At 40.0% G+C, this 22,905-nt stretch overlaps 2 long non-coding RNA genes and 1 pseudogene across 2 annotated transcripts; 1 reads left to right on the top strand and 2 right to left on the bottom strand.

Moving 5' to 3' along the window:
* Positions 1–2,784: 2,784 nt before the first annotated feature.
* Positions 2,785–3,667, bottom strand: LOC114557929 (uncharacterized). Its single transcript, XR_003692867.1, has 4 exons — positions 3,488–3,667; positions 3,182–3,246; positions 2,995–3,089; positions 2,785–2,898 (listed from the first exon to the last, which is right to left on the bottom strand). It is a non-coding gene; the product is annotated as an uncharacterized LOC114557929 (long non-coding RNA).
* A 9,998-nt stretch (positions 3,668–13,665) lies between these two features.
* LOC114557760 (uncharacterized) lies at positions 13,666–15,083 on the top strand. Its single transcript, XR_003692835.1, has 3 exons — positions 13,666–13,820; positions 14,422–14,524; positions 14,770–15,083. It is a non-coding gene; the product is annotated as an uncharacterized LOC114557760 (long non-coding RNA).
* A 3,314-nt stretch (positions 15,084–18,397) lies between these two features.
* On the bottom strand, positions 18,398–21,174 carry LOC114557385 (G2/M phase-specific E3 ubiquitin-protein ligase-like; annotated as a pseudogene).
* Between the last annotated feature and the right edge of the window lie 1,731 nt (positions 21,175–22,905).

The raw sequence follows: 22,905 nt of genomic DNA, 5'->3' as shown, positions 1-22,905 counted from the left end.
CAGCGTATTGTTTGTCATGTCACATGACTGTTCTTCTGAAACTCCACAAGGAGAAGCATGAGATCAGTCCGCTGTCAGCTGCAGTGTTTTATGTTTTATGTTTGATTGTGTTTTGTCTTGTCGTTTTCATGCTGTTTCATTAAACCTTTTGCTTAACTTTCAATTTGACCACATCCTCTCCTTCCTCCTCCAGAAATCAGAACGAACACGTCTTTTAGAAATTCTTAACACTCCCCACAATTGATTTAGCTTCTTCAGAGTATAAATTGATCCCATGTAGCTATACACCATGCCTAGATGGTTAAAACATGTGATTTTTGTTACATGACCATTTACATCTGTGTACTTTTGGGTCAGATATCAAGAAGTAAAAACACTCTTAAAGATTATACTTGTTACTGCAAATCGCAACGGATATTGTTACTGCAATCGCACCTAAGGTGCGATTGCAGTAACAATATCCGTCTTCCTGTGTGCAGAAATGTGTTTATAGCTTTAATTGACAACGAAACAAGTGCATATCAGGCAGACTGCATGCCGCAGCGCATTGAGCGCTCAGAGCGCAACGATGTAAGATGTTAAAAAGAAGTTGGCCTCAGGAGATTTTAAAACCACTGAAAATGAAGGAAAGTCTACTGTGTGGAAGTATTTCCACTTAGTTGTCTAGGCATATGTGAATTTTATTTCAATTATATGATTGGGTCTCTTGTATGCGCCTGTGTTAACGTGCGCTTGTTGCCCCGTATGCGCTCACTGTGCTGATGCGCTCATCTGTTGTCATCATTACAAGTTTGCAGTTTTGTTTATGAGGGAAAGTGCCAGGGAAACAGTGGTAAGGGACTCAGTTATCAGGCAGTGATGGAGCTAATTGATGTACATTTGCTGGGCAATCCTGTTTCGTGACCTCCTTCTGAAGAGGACCTGGGCATGCGGAACCATCCACACAAACTTGGATTCCCTAACAGAATTGGATTCCCAACATTCAACTCAATTCAACTCAACATTCTGGTCTCAAAATCTCCTCATGGCAGCATAAGCTGGATCAGGAATGACTCCCTGCTCTTTGTTCAGTGGCGAAACACAAGGGATGTTTTTCTGTGCTCAACTCTCCACAGGGCCCAAGCAGAGGACACAGTGCAGAGCAGGGTCAAAGCTGCAGATGGGCAGTGGCAGTTGAAGGACATCTCAGACCGGTACTTAATATATATTCAACTACATTTTCATGTATGCTCTTGGAAATGTTATATTTGTGTGCTGTATACATTAATGTTTTTGTATATTGTCTGTTCATCTACTGTAGGTGTATGGGTGAAGTGGACCACTCAGATGCCCTGATAGGGTATTACAAAGTTCTGCACAAGACTTTATGGACATCGCAATTGTGAACGCATTCCTCCTCCAGAAGGACATTGCAATTGGCAAAGGAGAGGTACCTCTGCCTCAAAAGGCATTCAGAGAGGCGTTCCTCCTTCTGGAGGAGGAAGGCATTCACAATTGCGATGTCCATGAAGTCTTGTGCAGAACTTTCTAATACCCTATCAGGGCATCTGAGTGGTCCATTCCACAGTGGAGCTGGCAGAGGCGGGGTCTTCCTCCACAGCCACACCCGGTCCTCCTCCTGCTCCATGTGGAGCACATCACAGGCCAGTGCACAGCACTGCTGGTCGGCTGAAGTGCAGGCAGTATCATGCAAAGACACCAGTAAAGTGCTCCTCCTGCGATATTCCTTTGTGCTTTGTCGCTGGCCGTTACTGTTATAATGACTGGCATGTTGCCAATAACCTGTAATTGTAAATACTAGTACAGTGCCCGTTGAAAATGTGTCTGCTGCACATATCTGCGTTCATCAACCACCAGAACCGGACCGTTTGTGTGTGTGTCACTGCATGAAAAGTGGGATTTCCGTCCCCGTAAACGCCCGGAAATCCCCCTAATTTTCGGCAGTTATCGACAATTTACAGGCTGTGAACGTCACGTTCGTCTGTGCCACAAATTGTCGGAAACGAACCATGACGTATGTGGAGAGCCCCCGCGGAGGTGTTAATGGATCTAATTAGAATATGAATAGTAGCCTGGCCAGAGAACGTCTGACCTGGCTGGAATTTCCCCACTCGCTATTGGATGAAACCACTACTTTTAAACAAGAAAAATCTCTCGTGATTGGTTGACAGGTTTGTCATGGGTTAGGCTATTGGTCAACCTGGGCCATTATTATAATGTTAAAATTATATATATATATATATATATATATATATATATATATATATATATATATATATAATATATATATTATATGTATTTTATATTTATGCTATGTTGTATATTAATTTCATATTATCCTAATTAAAATGATTTGCTAGGAACGTGCTGTTTATTCAAAGATAGAGCTTTATTGAAAACACAAACGCAATCAGAAAAAAACTATGTACAAAGCATCGGAGAAACACAGCACACACAACAAATAGCCCACGCTCACGAGGAGCAGCACCGTCCACATCTAACCCGTGGCCGGCTCGGAGCTGTAGGTAACCGGCAGCATTCGGTCTGAATTCGGTCCATAGTGCAGAGGTCTGTTGTGCGTTGTCCTGGATGTCTATGGTGGCGCACTTCCAAATGTCCCGCTCACCCGCAGCCAGCACACTCTGTCTCGCTTCCAGCAGCTGTAAAATCAATCAATAAAGACAATCAATACTGCGCGATATACTGCTTACGGACACAACACATCTATGAAGACACCTGAAAAATATTACCATTGACCAAAAATGGATCTAATCTTACCCTCTTTTCTTCTCGACCGACTCCGAGCTGAACTCTTCACAGCTTCTGCCCGCGATGCCACATCTGGTTGTTTCTAGCTGAAGCTCCTGCGTGCTGTCTCGTTATACGTCTTACAGGCAGCTGGAAAATAATTATATGAGAGTGGTATGAATAAAAAACAAACATAAATCACAGTAAAATTAAACAAGGAAAGATGAAAAAGTAAAAATTACTTACACACAGTGGCGTCATTATCAGCGGAATGTAAATCTGGACTTGCAGACAGCTCCGAGCAAATATAGGTCACAGCCTCGTTATGAGTCGAGGTTAGTCTGTAAAAAAGTACGGTTAAGATCGGTATCTATTAACGTATTTATGTCCTTATACAGAAGAATTCAATGAAAGCATATTCTTTAAATCTTACCCTTGCTCCGGTTCGTAGCGCCTACTACAGTTTGTCTCAGAGTTGTGAAGACGGCGAACTGCTTTCTGTAAATTACAAGATAATAAAAATACACTTTTATAAAGCAACTCACCCGCTCAGCTCTGTAATGAATGGCGCTGAAAGCAGCCACAGGTCTGTGCTGCTCGCGTTTAAACTTGGTGGGGTTTAAAACATTACTGCCAAGTCTAAGTAGTCTCTTTAACATCCAAAGACAGTCACTGTACGATCAAGAGTTAATAAACAGTACAGACTAGCTCGCCGTTTCATTAATAATCATATACTTACGTTGTCTTTTCCTTTTCTGTGAGCGCATCTTTGGAGACCCGGAGGAGATATGAAGAGAAAAAAACGCTCCAAACGTCTTGAACAACTCCTGTGTGTTTCCAAGTGAAGTTTGACAGAGTGTACAGACAACTCTTTTACCAGTCGGCCTGAAATATTAAATACTCCTAACTCTCGGACTCATCTCCCGCCGTTTTTTTTCAAATGGAAGCAGTGAAGGCGGGGGCGGGGCGCAAAATTACGAATCCCACTATGGCCACGCCAAGACCCGCCCTACGAAGCAGCCCGATTGGTTTGGGTTAGGCATTTCACCTCGAGTGGTTAAGGTTAGGGTTAGGGGATTGGTCAGGGGATAGGACCTGTACATGTAAGCATGGACGCCTGGCCAATAGTAGTGTGTGAACGCTATTGAAGGGCGGGTCTTTGGTGTGGCCATAGTGGGATTCGTAATATCGCGGGCGGGGCAGAGTGATTGAGAAACAAAGAGAGCAGATTAACCAGCAGGGCGCGAACAGCGCACATACTGGTGTGGAGGTGAATTACAGTGAGTTTAAATGGATTACTGGGAAAGCTTAATAACCACAGGACAATTGAAGTCTAGATTATGAGGCAATTTCAGCAGAGCCAACAGCTTCATATGCCATAGACATGTGAATATGGTGCTGAATTTGCCAGTATTTTAAGAAGACAAATGGTTGGGACCTTGTCATGCAGTGACAAAGCTGATATGCGAATATTTGAAGCACAGTGTTTTGGTGTCAGCAGAAAGACTTCTCTTAGAAAACTGTACAGTGGAGCCTCTGTCTCCATTCCACCAGACAATGTTGGATGAGCAAGACCAAAGACTGTAGTCATGTCACTATGCACAGTGGTTGAGCTCTAGGAGACTGTGAATGAATCATGGAATGTACATTTAACCTTTGTGGCAAAGCCTGTAAAACTAATTGTTGAAATAAATTATTTTGTGTATCTTTTTAACATAACATTGGTCATTGCTAATGACATACAAAGTAATTAATCTAGCATACTTTCATTAAATAAATCAATTCAAGCTAAAATTGAAGAGTCTACAATTAGGCTATACTGAGTCTGATCTATTTTAAGAGATTTTCTTAAAATTAAGTTAATACCTTTTAGAAAAATGTCACCTGGGGTAAAACCCCCCCTGCTGCTACCATGATTTGCATTTGTATAGCTCACAGCATTTTCATTTACATGTGAAAGCCTCCCTTAGAATTAGTGGGAGGGGGGGCAATGGGGGGACAACTGCCAAGCAAGGCCCACGTCAATTTCCGACAATTTTCGGTGTTGCCTGTAAATTGCCGTGTGCAGTCGTAAACCTGAAGTTCCACGACAATCTACAGTGCCGCATACTGACGAAAATCCCAGTTTTCATGCACTGTGTATGTGCGCACAGAGGGAGAGATGGTGTTGTCTCGTGTCATATGATCGTTAACAAATGTAACAGTTCAGCAGAGGTTTATTTAGTGGCTTGACGGTTAACGGTGAAGTATGGATTTGATACATGGGGGTTCCTGCAATTTATAGCTATATATGTAGGTATGTAAAAAGTTATATAGTAGTACCTGCAATACGATTTCAGCATAGCACTTGTTTGACTTTGTTGACCATTTTTACCAAGGGTTCCTTTATGGGTCTTAAATGTCCTTTGTGCTTTGTCACTTGTGATTGTTACAATGTCTGGCATGTTGCAAATAACCTGTACACTACACAGGCTACTGTAACCTATAACATAAATGTAAATATACGTGGATTTTGATGTGTAAATACTTACATAGTAGTGCTTTTTATGCACTACTTTTTCACCATAGCACGTATTTGACATTTTTTACCCTTTTTTACCAAAGGTTCCTTTTTGGGTCTTCAAATGTTCTTTGTGCTTTGTCGCATGTAGCTAATAACCTGTACATACATACTTGTAAATATGTGTATTTAGATTAATACCTGTAAATATTGTGTGGAACACAGCAGTCCTCACAGAAGCTGATGTATGACGATAGTCTAGCTAGCTGTCTGAATTTACCCTGCAGAGATCTGAGGAGCAGTTAACCATAGTCCTCATAAATCCACCGGAGTTTAGAACGGCAACACATGGGCGACGCTAGGCTATTTTATAAATCACCTCAGCACTCCTGAAAAATAGTTTATCATTGTGATTTTGTGAAATCGTTTAGTGCTCAGACGTTATTACTTTTGCAAACCTGATTTTAGCGATGGTGTCACGGCCCACTGGCCGTGAACCTGGCCTCCTTCATGGTATGTGTGTGAATGTAGTTTTTGTGTCCTTTTCTCCTTTTTTTTTGTGCTTGGTGTGTTTTGGTGTCCGTCTCCGTGTTTTTGCTCTCTCCCACGTGCTCTGGAAGCCGATGGTGGGCGTGGTCACTCAGCTCCTGCCTATGCACCTGTGGCTCATCAGACTACTCAGCACTCCTGTTCCTCATCAACTGTTTACTTCCTTTATAAGCCAGGCCAACCTTCCAGTCCTCGCCGGATTGTTAGCCTTGCGTACATCAGTCAGTGTGGAAAGTTTGCTCAGCTACTTAGCACTTTTTGCCTTTTTGCTAATCTGCCTCCTGTTCCTCTGTCTGCAGTTTCTGGTCACCTGGAATATTCCCTGCACCTCCGCCTAGCTGTCTACTTCACCAGTGTACTGGATCTTCACAAACCCTCCAGCCGGCTCGCTTACACCCACTGCTCCACCATCTGCACTCGCCTGTTTTTTCCACGTACAATATCCAAATAAAACCTCACCTTGTTTATTTAACTCGCCTCGTCTGGGTCTGCATTTGGGTACCTGGGGTCTCATTTATAAACGTGGCATACGCACAAAACGGGGCTGAAAACGTGCGTACACCACTTCCCACGCAAAGGTTGTGATTTATAAAAAACAAACTTGATGGGACAATGGCCCTCATTTATCAACCTAACGTAGAAACCAGTGCAGATATGAGCGCAGAAATCATCCTACGACAGGCTTCACGTGTGATTTATGAAAAGACCTCTTGCCACCCCTTTGCCACCCCATGTAAAATGTTCTAGATCCGCCACTGTCTCAGCTAGAGCTGAAATCCAGAGGGAGGCAGAACTCAGGTCAGAGGTGCACGAGGATTTTATTTAGAATTTACGAACCCCCACTGAAAGAGCTGCAAAATAATCTTTTATTTAGGATATTTGACATTTGGATCAGATTCCATACAAATTATTAGTGGCAACTAATTCTACTAGAAGTAGTTGCACTGCTAAATATTGGCAGCCTTGGGTCACATTCAATATCGGTATAATCTTTGAAATCCCCCATCAGTTTACATCCTGACTACAGTGCAGTAGTGCATGCCGGCCTCTGCTATTTTCTAGCTGGTTTCTGTTTTCTGTGGCAGGCCTGACAAGATTCAGAAAAGGTGACCTTTACTGCTGCCCCTCTACAACAGTCCAACCCATCCCAGCTCTACCGGAGCCGGGCTGCTCTGCTCATTAGAGGGACTTTTTGCCTCTCAAACACCTGCCACCATTCACAAGCGAACAACAAAAAACCTCGGCTTCAACCTCCACACCTCTGTCACCACACTTCCTACTCACCTGGCATACAGCCCCACTTACTCTCTTACACACACACACACACACACACACACACACACACACACACACACACACAATAATGCTAATATATTGGTGTGTGTGTGTGTGTGTGTGTGTGTGTGTGTGATGAGGGTGAGAATGACAGCTACATTTTGGTTGCATATTAGGAATGCATTACTCACTGTATAGACAGATGGCCGGTTTGGATAGAAGGATGGGGGTATGTGCTGGGGTTTCTAGGGGTGATAGGCCTGGGAAGAAGATTTCTCGACAGTAATTAAAGAGGAGAGCTGCGCCTTTGTCACAAAGCCTGATTTCACACTCATGATTCAAAATGTGATTATGAGATTGCGTGTCCTCATCGCATTTGGGTTGCCCTCACATATACTTAAAATCCTTAGGTGAAGCCATACTCCGATAGAATGGCCAGATTCCATACAAATTGCTGCTGAAATACAAAACACAGCTGAGTGTTACATAATTGTGGGAGCTATTCACAAAACACAAAGCCTGACAGAAGTGACAGTCGTAAATTAAGATACATCATACACTATGTCTGATTTATAAGTCATGTTTGGAGAGTCAGTGGGTGCTTTCTTGCTCAGTCAGACACATTTTTAGACCTTGAAAGATCGCCATCTCCTAAAATTTGTTCATATCTAATTTCCATGAGAATATAATAAGGACTATTCATGAAGAACAAATCTGCAAATTGCTCACTGTAGACACAACATGTTAATACCGAACATTTGTTCAAAACTGACAATGCATTTAATTTGGCTATTCCTACAATAGCCAAACCGTGGCAACTAGTGTTTTTGTTGTTTTACCTCGTTGAAGAATGAAATGGAATGTGTTGTCTTTTTGGATATTTAGCCAAAACACCATCTTTCCCTAACCTTGACCAAGTATTTCAGTAGCCTAAACCTAACCACATATGACACAAATGTCAGACTCCAGTTGTCAAAGTGCCCAGCCCATAGGTGGTGCTGGAAGCTTGTTGTCCATTTTGGGAACTAGGCTACTGTTGCTGACGAGCTAGTCTTGCAATGTCTATCATATCTCCACAGCGCTGCGGAGTAAGGTCTGGCTCCTCCACACATTCGTTCCAGGATAGGGGTACAAAAAACGCTCTGAGTTGATTGCATTTCTTTAAACCAATCAGACGGTTGGTCTGCAAAATAGTCTTGAGAAAGAACTTGTTTTGTTCAAACATTTGCACCCCGCAAAACGCCAGAGGTGAAAAGAGTAGAACACTATTCTATTTAAGTAAAAGTATGATTACTTTGATGAACTTTTACTTAAGTACAAGTAAAATTACTGGTATAAAAGTCTACTGAAGTAAAAGTTAAAAGTAGTTCATTTAAAATGTGGAGATATACTTTTTTTATATTTATACCTGTTTTGATAGCTTATTTAAAAGGGTGATAGAATGATTATATAGAGTATTTCACACTGTTCCTTATGGTCTCCTAATGGGGTATGTAACATTGGTTGGGCTGAAAATGGCCTGGTTGATATTTTATTGGCCCTTATGCATCCCTGTGTTTTGGCCCTATTTGTAACAAGAGCTTTTCTTCCAAATATGGTATGCTCGTGAATATTTAGATGAGCTGCGCGCTGATTGGTTGAGCAAATTGCCATACGCAGACATTAGAGATGCGCGCTGATTGGTTGAGCGAATCCCCAATACACACACATTAGAGAAGCAACAGAATCTCATATTCCAGACACTGCAATGTTTCATTACCAAATTCACTTCTGAGACTTTTTTATGTGAGAAATCAACTATATAAACCTCAAATATGGGCCGTTTTACGAAAATTGATGGCTAATTGCAAATATGGTAAGACGTATGGTAAGTGTCAGACTTCAGCGGCGGTGCTGCTGCCTCGCCGCCCGCCCAGCCTTCCTTCACAGACCCCGGCCTGCTGTCAGCTCCGTTAGGCTGGCAGCCCTGACAGAGCTCCAGTGCTCCCCTCTTCCTGCTAGCTAAATGGCCCGTTGTGTGAGAGTGAGAGCGCGGTCAGCACGCTTGTTACAGCAGCAATCTCTTACCAAATGTTACACACAATGTCACGCCACTTAGCTATACAACATCTAAATGTCTTATAAAGCTAACAACGGTGTCCGATTTCAAGTTAATTAATATTTGTGAAGTTCAGCTAGGTGTTTCATTAGCTGCGACTGTCACTTCAATCCTATCTATGTGTAGCTACAAATCACGGATAGTTAGCTTCATTTTTGGTCGTAATTCGAGTATATTTACAGTTTGAATTTCATCACGCCACTTACACAACATCTAACTAAATGTCTTATAAAGCTAACAACGGTGTCCAATTTCCAGTTAATGAATATTTGTGAGCTGTAAGGGTTTCGTTAGCTGCGACTGTCCCTAAAATCCTATGTGTACAAGATTGCGGCTAGTTAGCTTCATTTTTGGTCGTAATTTGAGTATATTTACAGTTTGAATTTCATCACGCCACTTATACAACATCTAACTAAATGTCTTATAAAGCTAATAACGGTGTCCGATTTCAAGTTAATGAATATTTGTGAACTGTAAGGGTTTTGTTAGCTGCGACTGTCCCTTCAATCCTATGTGTACAGATTGCGGCTAGTTAGCTTCATTTTTTGTCGTAATTCGAGTATATTTACAGTTTGAATTTTGTCACGCAACTTACACAACATCTAACTAAATGTCTTATAAAGCTAACAACGGTGTCCGATGTTGGGGACCAAGAAGCTGGTTAAACATTGATTTTAACCAAAAATGGCTCAGATTGAGCTGACTGCAGAGACAAAGGACACAGGGAAAGCAAGACAAAGGATCTTGGCCTACATGTGAATCCCAAAGCCAGTTTCACCAAACTCCTACAGGCAGAGTCGCCAAAATGGAGCTTCTACCTTCAACACGAGGGGTGTCAAGGCAGACTGGGGGTGAGACAAAGAACTGCTTCACACCTGTGACAAAGTTGCAGTTTTCCCATTGGTCGTCGGGCCTTTGAATGCACCACCCCGCCACTAGGAGGCGGAGGAGGGATAAAAACTGTCCGCGTTTGTGCTTCTTTGCTTTTTCCACGGTGACCCAGTTACTGACAGGAGGCGCACTAGTCCGGGCTAGCTAGCCAGCATCACCTCGCTGGTCGAGATTGAGCTGGGACATTTTTATATCTTTCTGATATACCAAGGGGATCCGAGGAAATACTGGCCCAGTATTTCCTCTATCTGCAGCGGGTTTAATCACCCCGGATTCAAGAAAGGACTACGTCCCGTTTTTCTTGCTGTCGACCTGGATTGCGTTTCGTCTACTGCTCTGGACAAAACGGATCGTTAAACTCTGGCGAGAGATTAACTACAAACAACACATGTACCGTAAGAGGCTTACACAGGTCTGGGCACCGTTAGATGATTTGGGTTTGTTTATTAATGAGCAAAGGGTTCGCTACCACTTGTTGCCATTAATGTGATCTGTGATTGTAATCATGTATTGGCCCATATCTGGTTATTAATCTGTTGCTGTGAATGTATCAGTGATCATGGTACTGTTGATGTTGTGTTAAGTAGCTGGGTATAACTGTAATCGCTACCTGCTAAGTCACTCCTTTCACGGAGTTTAGTTACTGTCTGCGAGATAATCGCGGTAAATCAGCTGTTAGCCACTAGAGTGGTTATAGTGGCCGTTTCCCTCAAAAGTCAAAAGTCTCAGTCTGTCCTAACTACACGTGTGGTCCGACCTGAGGGGCTGAGGGAAACTGTTCATTTTCGATAACTAAGATCAGAGTGCCTCTTTTCTTTACACTTCTTCTCTTTCTTCTTTTACTAACACACACACACACACACATACACACACACACGACACAGGCTAGCCGGGTAGCTCCCGAGCTAACGCTGCTAGCTTAGCCACGTGGAATCGGCTTACGTTTGTACAGAGCTAACACAGGAACTACCATATCGGCTAAGCATGCGCGTTGCCTAGCACCCCCCCCTCGTGCACCCAGCACCACTATCGCCCTCTTGAGGCTAAATAGTTATGTGCGGCTCACCGGAGTAGCCATTTTGGTAGTCTCCTGTTAGAACTACATTTTGACACCGCCCCTCCTCTTTCACTCACTCTCTCTCACACACAGACACAGACGTGTCCATGCTGCTTTGTTTTTGCTTTGTTTTTTGGTTGTGATATTGTAAAAAGGTATATAAGTTTATTATTGAAGGATTATTGATTAGCTACTGATAATTGTGACGTTAATAAATCTTATTATACTTAATTAGCAGTTGCTTGTGATTATTTGTGTACTTGTTGTAATAATTGCTGGCTGAACGGGTCCATGCTCGAAATCACCCCTTCCTTTGTTCCCTTTTAAAGGATTTTCACAGAAATGAGACTGTTCCACAGTTTGATTTATTGGTCCCTGACTTGCAGGGTGGTGCCCAGTTTTGATTGTTTGTCGATTTGATACAGTTATTAATAACCATATTCATAACTTTATTAATATTGATAAAACATCTTTGATAATTTGCCAATGATCAAATCTGTACACTACGGGTTTCCAACACCGATTTCAAGTTAATGAATATTTGTTAGCTGCGACTGTCCCTACAATCCTAGCTATGTGTACAAGATTGCGGCTAGTTAGCTTCATTTTTGGTCGTAATTCGAGTATATTTACAGTTTGAATTTCATCACGCCACTTATACAACATCTAACTAAATGTCTTATAAAGCTAACAACGGTGTCCGATTTCAAGTTAATGAATTTTTGTGAATTCCAGAGGAATTCTAAGAGGAGGCTAGCTAGCTCCATCCAGCCGCAGGCTCTATCAATGAGACTCATGGACAAGAGGCGTGTATTTCCCCAATCGTTTGTTTAAATAACTCAACACATTATAATTACACACATTAAAAGATTAACTGAAACCTGTGGTAAGAGATTGCTGGTGTAACAAGCTCGCTGACCGTGCTCTCACTCACATATACCGGGCATTTAGCTAGCAGGAAGAGGGGAGTTTCAGGCCCTGGAGCTCTGTCAGAGCAGGGGCATTTAGTTGTCTATTGCCCCAAGAGAAGGTGACTTTGCGCGGTTATGGAGTGCTGTGGGCTGCCAGTAATGACGGAGCTCCAAGTACCTCATAGCAGGCCGGGGTCTGTGAAGGAAGGCAGGCCGGGCGGCGAGGCAGCAACACAGACAGCACCGGCGCTGAACTCTGACACACAGTCGGACAAAATTTGCAATTAGCCATCCATTTTCATAAAGTGGCCCATATTTGAGCTTTACATAGTTGATTTCTCGCATAAAAATGTTTCAGAAGTGAATTTTGTAATGGAATAGCAGAGATCTGCGTAACCTAGCTAGATTCAGAAGACTACCTGATCTCAGGTCAGTTGTGTAGCCATATGTAAATGTTGGGGCGTGACCGTTCTCTTAATACACCCATGGGCTGACAAAGGTTCCGGTTTTTGGGAGGTTGACGTCAACTTCCAGCTTTGTTGAGATTCGCCCGTTTTCAGCAGCAGTTTCAAAAGATGAGATTTTCATAGTAAAGGGGTGTCAGTGGGACTTTGAGCTTCTATGTATGTCCTATTTACCCACCGAACTTATTCGTTATTCAACTATGACAGGGTGAAATCAGTTTTGCATTCTATCACCCCTTTAAACTTATTTCATTAAATCCCAGTCTTTTGCCATTTGTTAAGGGAACAGAGCTAAAAGTAAAAAAAAAAAAAAAAAAAAAAAAAAAAAATGACGAAATCCATTTTGATTTGAATTCGTTGACAGATATTTTGCCAAAACAGAGAACTTATTAACGGATTTGGTTTAAAATGTAGCAAAGTACAATACGTACTTAAGTAAAAGTAAAATTACAGATTTTAAAAACAAGAGATATGTGCTCTATCAACTCCTTTCTCACAAATAACTGCAAATCATAAATCTTTTGTGGAGCAGTTTATACTCCGCCAAAGTAGGGTTAAGTGAAAGTGGACAGTGCAACACAGCTAATCTGACAGCTACCTCTATTTTGGACTTTCTGTTTCCTCAAATGTCAGCACTGTCAAGATAGTTTGTTATTGCTAAATGGCGCAAACTTGCATGTCAGAGTTCACCAAAGTCAAACTGTACATAAAGGTTCATTATGGATTTACTTTGCATCCGCAAGTCACTCCATGGAATGCAGCGTTTCTATTTAAATAAATTGATTTAAGTTCAAATGCCAATGTCACAAATGCTGGTCTGACGGGGCCCTAAGGCTTTCCGGACTAGAAACAAACACTGCCAGTGAAGGTAATCCTTGCAGTAATTGTGTCACAAAATGTATTTGGCAAACCGAATTAGCAGTTTACAAACACATTTTGTAGGGAAGAGTACGGTGGCCGAGAAGGGTCAGAACAAATACAAAAGCTACAACACAAATACAAAAGCTACAACACAAATACAAAAGCGACAACACAAATACAAAAGCGACAACACAAACGCAAAAGCCACAACACAAATACATAAGCTACAGCACAAATACAAAAGCCACAACACAAACGCAAAAGCGACAACACAAACGCAAAAGCCACAACACAAATACATAAGCCACAACACAAATACATAAGCCACAACACAAATACATAAGCGACAACGGAAGTAGCTAGCTATGTGACAACGGAAGTAGCTAAGTGACAACGGAAGTGAACGTGTTGTTGATAAACGGAGCCGGAGGATGAGCAGAAGGAGAAGTTCTTGTATGTTTGAGAAGTAAGTGAAACTTACTTCCCTTGCTAATTATGATTACTGTTGCTATGTGATTGTCACAAATAAGCAATGTTGTTCGATATATTTGTATTTTCACATGTATGTACTCTGCCATTTAGGCTACGAAGCTACAGCTATCTAACGTTAGCTAGCTAACATTTAGCTAGATAGCTATAACTTCGTAACGTCTTTTAACGCTATGTTTAAAGTCTAGATAGCTATAGTTTGTCACGTTTAGTGAAGCTGTTTAAACACATATACATAACATATGTGGTAATGGTTGCGGTAAACAGATGTTTAAAGTGAATGCTAATTGTGTTACCTTTTAATATGCTGCCTATTACAGTATTAGTAGCGTAATCTGTCATACATACACGGTTGGTGTGAATGAAATAAACCCAGAATTTTCACCATGACCTTGCTTCGTGTTTACTCCTGGAGGGAGATAATGAATCACTAACTATATGAGTCCGTGTATGCACCAGTACAAATGTATTAAGGGATCAACTTTGTGTAGAAGAGTATTTAGATTACCATCCCACAAGTTTGAGAACATGTGCCTTGGTTGTAGTCTAAAACTTTGCTTTCCTTGGTCTTTTAACAGGTTATGTTTTGTCCATTTTGTGGAGTGAACCTTCAACATGTTCTGTCATATTGTGGGAAATGTGGCAGAAACGTTCAGTTTTTATGGAGTCTTCAAGATGAAGGTATGCTATGTTTAGTTCTGACATGTAGTGTAATTAGATACTGGATTGCTTTGTTATTTGACAAATGAACATGAAGTTAACCACTTTTGTAATTAAATGTAATTCAAATTGTAATTAATGTAATTGACTTTGAGTATCTTTTACTCTGTACTGTTTCTTCAATGCTAAGTAAAAGTTAAAACACGGTACATTAATGCAGTGCATCTAATAATCTTAAATATAATGTCCTCATTCCTACCCATCAGGTCCTGAAGCTACAATGGCAGATGAACTTATTCAGAAGTATTTCACAGAAGGCCATAGTTATGAAGTAATAATGGACTTACTGGCAACCAAGCACAACATTTCATTGAGTCTTAGCACTTTAAAAAGAAGACTACAGGATGCACGCCTGACCCGGAGGACAAACTACACTCCGTTTGCAACTGTGCAGGCAGCTATATCTGAGGAACTTAAGGGATCAGGCCAGCTCTTATGATACCGAGCAATGTGTCAGACTCTGAGACAGAAGTACTCTCTTATAGTCAGAAGAGATGATGTGATGCGCCTAATGGGAGAACTGGATCCGTCCGGAAGAAAATCGCTCTAGACGCAGATTCGTCCGGAGAGCATACCACTCAATGGGACCCAATGACGTCTGGCATGTTGATGGCTATGATAAAATGAAACCTTTTGGGATTGCAATTAGTGGCTGTATCGATGGATTTTCTAGAAAAATCATGTGGCTGAAATGTGGAAAGTCTAACAATGACCCTGGCATAATTGCTCAAAATTACATGCAGTGTGTAGCTGAGTTTGGAATTATTCCAATGCGTCTCCGCACAGACTGCGGCACAGAAAATGGACTGATGGCATCACTTCACTGTTCCCTGAGATCAGAGCATGCAGATGAGTTTGCAGGAGCCAAAAGCCACATGTCGGGCACTTCAACATCCAACCAGCGCATTGAAAGCTGGTGGTCCTACTTTCGAAACAAAGGTTTTTGTCTCATACATTAAATTCTTCATTGATTTATGCTCTACTACATTTGTGTATTTACTGTATGTTTTACTGATCTAGGCAATACTCACTCCTGCTTGGTGGGTGCCTCATGTTGGCTGTTGTATTTCCTTAGTGTCAGCTTGAGACTATTTTCTTTCTACATTTTTCTAATATCTACGACATTATAGTGTGTTAATGTGTGTATTCTTAACTAGGAGTCAATTTTGGATGGATCTGTTCAGTGACTTGAGGGAGAGGCATCTCTTCAATGGCAACTATCAACACATAAGTTTGGTGCGATACTGCTTCTTGGGTGTCCTGCAGAATGAACTGGATGAATACAAGCAATTGTGGAACACTCACACTATTATTCGTCCAGTTCGCCAATCCCAATGCCCATCTGGTAAACCAGAGGCTATGTACAATGTGCCTCACAGGTGAGTATTGCATCACCATGTTAAAAAAAAAACCTAATCAGGTAACACTTTATTTGAACTATAGTTCATGGTGGATTCATGGATAGATAGTACAATAACATTGCACATCAAACATCTAGCTGTCACAAAAATACACACATGCTTCAAGCATTTTGGTCAAATATGTAGTTGTGACTTATTTTAACTCATGATCATGTTGACTTAGTATCTTTTTGTGTCTCTGCATCATTGTCCTATGAGAAGTACGTGACTAAAATAATGAACATAACTCAAATAAATTTGAAAGAAAACTGTTAGTGAGTGATTCTGGATTTTTTTTTTTTTTGTACATGCTCCTAGATTTAACGGAAGGAATTGTGGATTCCCAGCATCTACACAAACCCTGAGCCAGTTTGACAGCCTCATGCCAGCGCCAGCAACTCCTGGTGGAGAGGATGAACAGCAAACTCGCTTTGAAGAACTGCAGAGACAAAGTGGTTTGACATCTCCTCTACAATGGGAATCTGCTGTAGAGAACTACATCACCCTGAAGAACATGGCTGATCTTTAATGTACAGTTGCGGTAAACGCTTTTATGAACCCATGCTAAAGTTGACTAAAAGAGGAATAAAAAATAATCTTTTGGAAATTTATCTTAATTAAAAAAAAATGGGGAAAAATCCAACCTTTAAGGACACCAATTTTCTTTGTGAATGGATATGTATTGTAAAGAAATGTTCTTCCTTAAAATGCAGGGGTCATAAGTACACTGGGGTAAAGTACAGGGTGTGTATACTACTGTATTTTAAGGAAGAACTTTCATTTATTTGTAATACATTATTCATGCAGAAAGAAAATTGGTGTCCTTAAAGGTTGGATTTTTCCCATTTTTGTTTTTTAAATTAAGAAATAAAGAAATTTACAAGATTTTTTTATTCGTATTTATTCATATATATATATTCAACTTCAGCATGGTTTCATAAATGTGTAAGCACAACTGTAGCTTATTTCCAAAGGTGGGACCAAGTCAGTTTTGTAAAATGCAAGTAAGTCTTAAGTCTTTGCCGTTAAGTCCCTTGTCCAGACAGGCAAATCCAAAATCATACTTTTGTATTTTGAGTCATTAATATTGAAATCTTCAAATGTAGAAAACATATCAATACATAATAAATTGAATTTGCACAAATCATGAATGTCTTTTAAAAAGTTTTACCTCGTGCTACTAACCTTAACACTGTACAGATTTTCAAAATAAAAAGACTAAATTAAATTGCCTCTACTTCTGTAATTTTAAAATTAAGTTTTACATATTGCAATCCGTTCTTCATGCTTCTCTCCAACATATGCTATCTGGCCTGCAGTCTGTCAGATTGGCTAAAGTGGATCTGGGAAATGATGCGTTCATGAAGTATCTGGGAATAAATGGCATTAGTTGATTCACAAAATTATTTTTTATTTGTACAAATGGTAATATACAAATGGCAATATACAGTCTATAAACAAACCCTTTTTAAATGGCTTTAAATACAGTGTAAACAAGAGTCCACAATCTAATTTCTATTTATTTACTTATTTTATTTTTAATAGAAACAATGTTTATCATCAAAGCGGCTAAATGTACATAACATGCAAGAAATACAGCTTAGTTACACAGAGAAAAAAATCAATTATCACAATGTTTGTGACCTAATACATCGATGTCTATTTTTCAGCAATATTCTAGGGTTGACAATTGGTGCTTTCACAAATAAGACCATGACAGTTTTGATAAATAATCAACAGTAATGTGGGCAAATGCAAATAATGCAGCCTTTAAAAACAAGGAAAAGACTAAACTTGTGTCATATCGCGATAAACACCCAAAATTTAAGACAATATCTAGTCTTGTATATCTAAAGTATGTCAATATAATATTGATATATTTTCCAGCCCTAACAGCCATGTTTCATAAATGACACTACTTCTGACATTTAAGTGGTGATGTGTTATTTAACCAAACTACACAACAAACATAACAATTTGAAAAACTGGCACAAACATTTGGCCACTACTATTAATGCAAACAAAAAGCTTTTAATTTATCTGCAACTTTTACCACATAGGTAATTCAATGACAATGGTTCAAGGGGCTGACAGTTGATAACTGTCTAAATGCATCCAAAGCCAGGGGAATTCTTAATCCCAAAGCTCATTTTTGCCTTAAAGGTGTTGTAGTTTTCCAGGAGTGGCAACATTAAAGTATTGGCACATGTATTTGCCATAGGGAGCGTTGAACTGGCCAGGAAGTGAAGGCGTGGCTGAGGTTCCATACCAGCAGGAGGTATGCATGGCACACCTGTGGCAAACATGAAGACCTCCTCCAGGGTTACTTCACTTTGACTTTCTAAAAGTAGAAAGCAATTAAACAACATCCACAACAACTCTGGAACTGTTTATTATAATTTCTGTGGATAAAATAACACAATTAAAAGAAAATTCACCAACCTTCACAATCAAGAAGGTAGTCTGCCCAGAAAGATAGTGTTTTTTTCCTCCTGTAGCCTCTTGTTGCTTCCACGCAGACTTAGCTCTGGTCGGAAGATATTCTCAATGTCCGTAGCAGATAACTTTTTATCTGACAGGCAGAGAACAGGTGTCAGGACTTCAGGATGCTGCTGCAGCACTGTTAACACCTGCAAGCTGGAAAGCCCATCCTTGAATCTGAAATACAACAACAGGTTACCAGAAAATTGGAATGTGCACTACATAGCAGCAAGACAGCAACACCAGGTTTTAACGCAAACAATATATTTTTAAAACAGTAACAAAAAAAAAACATACCTTTCAATTGCACTGTGGTTTCTGTCAATGATGTACCACCTGAGGTACTCCTTTACAATCGACTTCCTTTCCTCAACTGACCTTACATGTTTGAAGCACCCTGCTGTCTGCAACATAGTGCTGTTCTGTACCATTAGGTCTCGCAGGGTCTCCAATGAGGATGCATTGTGTATCTAAAAAAATATATGATGAACTTAACTCATTTGATATATATAAACAATATAATAGTCATATCAGAAAACTACCTTTAACCTTTAATAAGTTGACAAAACTGCACCCTTCACTAACCAACAACCTTTGCTAGAATTTTACACCCTCATACCTTTCGTAACACTTTCCCTATTTCCTCATCTGTAATGTCTCCTATAGATGAGTTGAAACTGGACTGCCCTGAGATGTAGCTGACCAGATCCTTTGAGAGGAAATTTGGACCAGGTCCTCCATGTACTATGGATACAGCAATCATCTTTCCTGCCAAACTATATTCATCCTCTCTGATTGCTGCTTATGAAAATACATAGTAATCATATTAAATCAGTTTTTATGTTAAACAAGAATTGCATGGTTAATGATGTAGTTCCTTTAAAACACTCCACACAAAACAGTACCTGTTGAGTTGTAGACAAGGTAGCGGCTCTCTGCAGGTCCATCAAATATGGGTCGTTTGTTCAGGCTTTTCATCAGGAGTGAGAGGAATTCTCTTTTGGGCCACCTGTATCAATACCTTCCTCAAACATGCCTGCATCATCAGAAAACTTTACTAGGAGGTCCTTCTTTTCAGAGAATGTTCCTCTTTTGAATCCTCTGACGGCACCATCCCAGATGTCAGAGCGGCAAATGTGAAATCTGCTGACTGCGTGGCGATCAATCTGGAGTGCCAGGTTTGCAATCACTTCTGAAATGGGTCTCTGTTCTATCCTACCAACAAATAGATGATGATGAATGTAATGATGATGATGATGATACTTGGTGGAAGACACATTTAACCAGAAAAAAACAACAGTTGTAGTAAGGGTGACTTGATTTCTTACTCTGGATCCTCTGAAATATCATGAGTGACAGCATCACTGTCTCCGGAGGTCTCTGAATCCTCTACTATAATGGGTGCATACAGTTCTGTGTATTTTCTGAAAAATTAAGAAACATTTACATTGTTCTTGTCTCCAAATGAATCAATCAATCTCCAAATTTAGAGAGGAAAGCATCATACCTATAACATGTAGTTTCCAATGCACTTCCTGATGTTCCTGGGCAGTCTTCTGCTTCGGAAAGTAAGATCTGCATGACAAACAAGTTATTGGACTTGTGAGTAGAAGGGCTTGAATATAAAAGATAGGGGTATCAGATGTCCTATTTATAAAGAAAGGCACTACTCTTTCAATTATCACTTTGGGTCTCTAAGTCAGTGTCACATATTACTTTATGTAATTTAGTTAGCTACAGAATATTTAAAAGACAAAGCTACAAACACATACATCTCTGCCACTTTAATAAAAAAACACTAAGGGAACTAAATAGTAGTTTCTAGTTTTTAATATCTCTACACATATAGGAGCCACATATTACCATAGTTTCTGGATCACGGTGTGGAGTTTCTTCAACACCAATACTGGTACTGGTCAAGATTGGTTTAAATAGCTGAAAGTAAAAACAAATCACAGCTGCACTTCAGATTTGACGGAAATAGCCTGAAATATAAGCAATAAGAGTATCTCTCATTTGATGAACATCCTGACCCACACCACATTGTTAAAGGGCATACCATCTTTGACCTGCACGTGAGTCATGAAAGCAGGTACAACATGGCAAATGTTACACTTACTACTGTATCAGCTGAATTGAATTCAGCAGCACTTCTGCTTGTAATGATCACCTCTGAATCAGACGAGTCTGAGTTGAATTGCTCAGCTGTGAAATACAAGATTAGACAATGAACAATGGGACAATTTACTTATACTAATCAATTTAAGAGAGCTTTTTTTTTTTTTTTATTGATATCAGAATTACTTACAATTAGTAAGGAAATCTTCCACCGTACAAATGTACAATGTGAGGCGTTGCCAAGCCTTCCCAACAGCATCCTTGTAGAGTTTCAGAGAGAAGGCTGTTTCTGTCCCGGGAATATTTATTACCTTTGTACCATCAGGGTAGAGCAGAAGGTAGGGACCAGCCTCTAAATTTTTGTTAAAATCTTTCATTTTCTGTACGGCTGCTTTGCGCAATTGCTCTGCATCCGACCCTGGTTGCACTACAAGGGGTAGTACCATTCCTCTGACAGGTTTCAGCACTCCATCCTTTATGCGCATAATACCAACTGAAATCTACAGAGAAACATAGAAGTAGGTTCATTGACACATAGCAAATATATGACATAATGGACTACCAGCTGAACTGAAGTTACCTTCACACTGCTGTCTTTCAGTGGTTCTTTTTTCTTTTGAAACATGATTGTCTCTCTTTCTCTTTCAAACTTCGAAAATTCAGGAATGTAGCCAGTGCACTATTTCCTGTGCTTCCAGTTCCTGCTTCAAACAGAATCCAATCAGTTGGAGTCATTTTTTAATTTTGTTATAAAAAGTTCTAGTTTCTTCTCTCCTATGTGACAGTAAACTGAATAGCTTTGAGTTGGGGACAAAAGACATTTGAGAACATTCTCTTTGGCTTTGGGAAACACTGATCCACATTTTACAAACCAAACTACTAATCCATTAATCCAGACAATAACTCACACATTAATCAATAATGAAAAAAAAACTGTTAGTGGCAGCCTTTCACTCATTGAGTATAGAAGATTAATAAAAATGATGGAATCTTTGAATAGTTACCTTCACTTGTGCCAGGCTTAGCAGCATCATGCAGAAATGTGATGTTCTTGCCACATGAACTGCAGAATGCTGTTTCTACATGTAGGTTGAACCCACAAAAAGGACAATACATACTGTAGTTATCTGTAATAAAACAAATAGTGTCATTAGGTGAGCATTAGGAATGTAAACATTAAATAAATAAACAATTTACTAAACATTAACGTTATATTGTATTTGTTTAAGTGCTATGCTTCATGTACCACATAACCATAAGCAAGTGCAGAACATTGAACAATGTTAACCTTCCAAGTGAAGTGAGTGTGCACACACACGCAGGATGGATATATTAACAAGTAATGCTAGTTGATAGTTAAACGTAGGACTCGCGCGTTAAAAGACGCGGGCGCCATTTAGTTAACGTTAGTTAAATGCTAGCTGTAGCTTCGTAGCCTAAATGGCGAGATACGCTTAACAAGTTACAATAATATAGTATTTGTGTGATTTAGCTTAACAGCTTCACTAAACGTGACAAACTATAGACTTTAAACATAGCATTTGCGCGTTAAAAGACACTACGAAGCTTCGTAGCCTAAATGGCAGAGTACATACATGTGAAAATACAAATATATCGAACAACATTGCTTATTTGTGACAATCACATAGCAACAGTAATCATAATTAGCAAGGGAAGTAAGTTTCACTTACTTCTCATACAAGAACTTCTCCTTCTGCTCATCCTCCGGCTCCGTTTATCAACAACACGTTCACTTCCGTTGTCACTTAGCTACTTCCGTTGTCACATAGCTAGCTACTTCCGTTGTCGCTTATGTATTTGTGTTGTGGCTTATGTATTTGTGTTGTGGCTTTTGCGTTTGTGTTGTCGCTTTTGCGTTTGTGTTGTGGCTTTTGTATTTGTGTTGTGGCTTTTGTATTTGTGTTGTAGCTTTTGTATTTGTGTTGTGGCTTTTGTATTTGTGTTGTAGCTTTTGTATTTGTGTTGTAGCTTTTGTATTTGTGTTGTAGCTTTTGTATTTGTGTTGTAGCTTTTGTATTTGTGTTGTAGCTTTTGTATGTGTTCTGACCCTTCTCGGCCACCGTAGAAGAGGGTTGGACTGAAACAATGCCCCTTATTCTTATTCTAACTAGTACTGTAATTCTGCAGGCAGCCTTCTAACAATTTAGCCTCCAAAGATACAGAATTGAACCCAAAAACTTTTATTTAACCTTTATTTAACCAGGTAGGCCGTTGAGAACAGGTTCTCATTTGCAACAACGACCTGGCCAAGAGAAGCATAAGCGTGCAACACAACATACAGTTTCACATACAATAAAATTAAAGAAAACAGAATACAATAGG

Source organism: Perca flavescens, chromosome 6, assembly GCF_004354835.1.
Source record: "Perca flavescens isolate YP-PL-M2 chromosome 6, PFLA_1.0, whole genome shotgun sequence".
NCBI lineage: Eukaryota > Metazoa > Chordata > Actinopteri > Perciformes > Percidae > Perca > Perca flavescens.
Note: the sequence above shows the minus strand (reverse complement) of the source record. Positions and strands in the feature narration are given on the sequence as shown.